The sequence below is a fragment of the Cucumis sativus genome, chromosome 7, assembly GCF_000004075.3.
Source record: "Cucumis sativus cultivar 9930 chromosome 7, Cucumber_9930_V3, whole genome shotgun sequence".
In the NCBI taxonomy this organism is placed as follows: domain Eukaryota; kingdom Viridiplantae; phylum Streptophyta; class Magnoliopsida; order Cucurbitales; family Cucurbitaceae; genus Cucumis; species Cucumis sativus.
In genome coordinates this window covers 6,624,243-6,627,016 of record NC_026661.2, presented here as the reverse complement: position 1 = coordinate 6,627,016, position 2,774 = coordinate 6,624,243, and the positions used below count along the sequence as shown (strand labels likewise).

General features: G+C 35.0%; 1 long non-coding RNA gene across 1 annotated transcript; it reads right to left on the bottom strand.

Annotated features, from left to right (window-relative positions):
• Positions 1 to 287: 287 nt before the first annotated feature.
• Positions 288 to 2,218, bottom strand: LOC116405060. The gene is made up of 2 exons (XR_004218115.1): positions 1,994 to 2,218; positions 288 to 554 (listed from the first exon to the last, which is right to left on the bottom strand). It is a non-coding gene; the product is annotated as an uncharacterized LOC116405060 (long non-coding RNA).
• Between the last annotated feature and the right edge of the window lie 556 nt (positions 2,219 to 2,774).

Below are 2,774 nucleotides of genomic sequence, written 5' to 3'. Positions count from 1 at the left end.
ATAAATTTAATTTTGGATATGATTTAAAATTAATTAATGAGTGATAAAATATTTCAATGAGTTTAAATATTAATTTAATATGAATTGGATTCATATTAAAATTATAGGTTAAAATTTAATACGTATATGATACACATTAAAACTGTATGATTTAAATAATACCTTATGTGAGATGCATGCTTATGAGATAGGAGTCATTATGAATGATTTGAAAAGAAAATCTTTCCATGTGATTTATAAACATTTGTAATAAATTTGGATTGTACTAATCGCTTAACACGTTGAAATGATTAGATTTGGACTCAATATTTTATTATTGAAACACATAACTATTTATATTACATAATTTGGCGAAATGGGTTACAACGCGTTATAATAGAAATTGACTTATTAAATATGTTGGTAGAAAACTCCATTCACTATACACTTTTGTCTAGTATTTCAAATGTTTTGTTTTATCTCCCTCTCAAGTAGCGAAAGACAATCAACGTTTGACTTGCCATCTTGATCGCCTGTCGTACCATAAACGAGTCACATCATCTTGGTAGTGGCCACTGTCAATTCACATAGCATGGTAAAAGCTAGGCAAGTAGAGTAAAACAATTATTTTGATAGTATATATATTTTCAGTTAAAAGAACTCTATACATGTATTAAATTAATATACTCTTTTATCCATATTAATGAAGTATATGTGTTTTCAATTGAGTTCTCATTTCGTGTTAAGCTTGTCGATGGTGTTATTCCACTTACCAGGTATTTTGCATACTCGTGTAGAATGTCTAGGCGATCACATCTCCACTTGGTCGTAGAAATTGACTTTTGCGGCGGGACATGACATCAAGACAACTCTAATCAAGTTTTTTTTGCTTGTTAACTTCTCTATTTTGGCACTAAATGCATCATAACATGTTTGAAGGTATTAACAACTCATTTTCCTATCTAAACGTTGAGGAAGATAACTTATTTCAAGAGCTATCACTAGGCTCTCCAACCTCATTTCTCTCTATATTTTCTTCCTCAGAGCATTTGGTCATATATTTTGTAGGGGTGTAATTGGGCTGGGTCGGGTCGGATTTGAAGAAAACTCGACCCGACCCGAAATACACGGGTTCTTTTCCATTGTGACCTGACCCGAACCGACTCGATTTCGAGTCAGCCAACATTTGGTCGGGTTGGGTCGGGTCATTTTTTTTTTAAAAAAAAAAAGAAGTTTGTAAATAGGCCAGCAATGTGAGATAAGAAACTACTTTGCAGTAGAAAGTTTTTAGAATTTTCCATGGATGTTTGAATCACCCTAATGTTCTAACTATCATGTGAAATTATAAATACCTCAAAACCACATACTTTTGGGATACATATCCTATAGAGGTTAAAAAAAAAACCATAAGAAAAAATGATAATTTAGCAAACTGTCACAATGTTCTAACTTGTGATATCCATGTGAAATCTTAAAGCATTTCTACTGGAAAAGAGTAATTTCGAAGTCTTCTAGATAGACAAACCCGAAAAGAGAATGTTTAAATGAACTTTTAGTAATATATGATCGAAAGAAAGAAAAGGGAAAAGAAAGGAAGAGGTGGGTGAGGGAGGGAGGGAGGGAAAGGAGATAGAAAAAGAAAAAGGGAAGAGTGGGAGATGTGGGAGCCAGCAGAGAGGTGAGGAAGTGGCAGACCACTAGGAGTATGAGTTGTATCTATTTGAATGCCAAACCAAACAAAACAGTAAACACAAAGGTCCTTCAGATATTAAATAGGGCAGGTGGAACCTAAAATTACTTCAGGTATAATATATATGAAAAACTCACATAGAAGCCCCAAAAACAGTGCATTACTAAACTCAGACATGACAAAATCCTTTCTACATCCTTCCCACCACTGACCCTTCTCTTTCCATTGTCTCTTTCGTGGGTTGTTTTAGCCCCACTGGAACAAAGAGAGGGGGTTTCAACAGAAAGTTGAAAAAATCATGTAACAAAAGAGGAAAAAACTTACCCAAGAAGAGTAATAGAAGACCCACGATGAGAATCGAGATTGGCCTGGCCTGAAAATTTTGCAGCAAAAGGAGAGAGGAACCCACGGAGAACGGAGAATCAAAGATTGGACTTTCGAACGAACCCACAGAGAATGGAGAATGGCGAATGACGACGAACGGAGAACGAACCCATGATGATGGAGAATGGCCGGCGAACTTGTGTAGTGGAGGAAGACGGACAAAAGACGAAGACGAAGGAATGGGTTTAATTTAATTTTAAGTTTTTTAAGTTAAAAGTTTTAACCTAACTAATTTACATTTGAACATAACCGAACTGAACCGATCCAGTTCAATTCGGTTCGGTTCGATAATAATAACGTTGAAGCCCATTCCAACCCGGACAGAACCGAATCGGTTCGGTTCGATTCTTCGATTTAGTTTAGGTTTTTTCACCCCTAGTATTTTTCATTTGTTTTGGACATTGTAACTCATCTTGCCAAATTATGAGTGCTATGGTATGCTACTTCTAGCTTAGAATATGATTGAAACTCATCAAATCTTGGTAATTGTGAGATTTATTTTAACTTTTAGTTCCTGTTGTGAATTTATGTACTCTTGATCGATTTCAACTTATGTGCTAGGAAAACATTTATGGTATGATCACCCACCATTTCTTTCTTTGATTGCTAGAGATAATGCATGCTTGAGTGCTAATTCCATTAGAAACAAAGGTTGTGTCATGATTGTTTGTTAATTTCAAGTCGTGGAGAACCGTTCTTTCATAACAATCCATGTCTCACC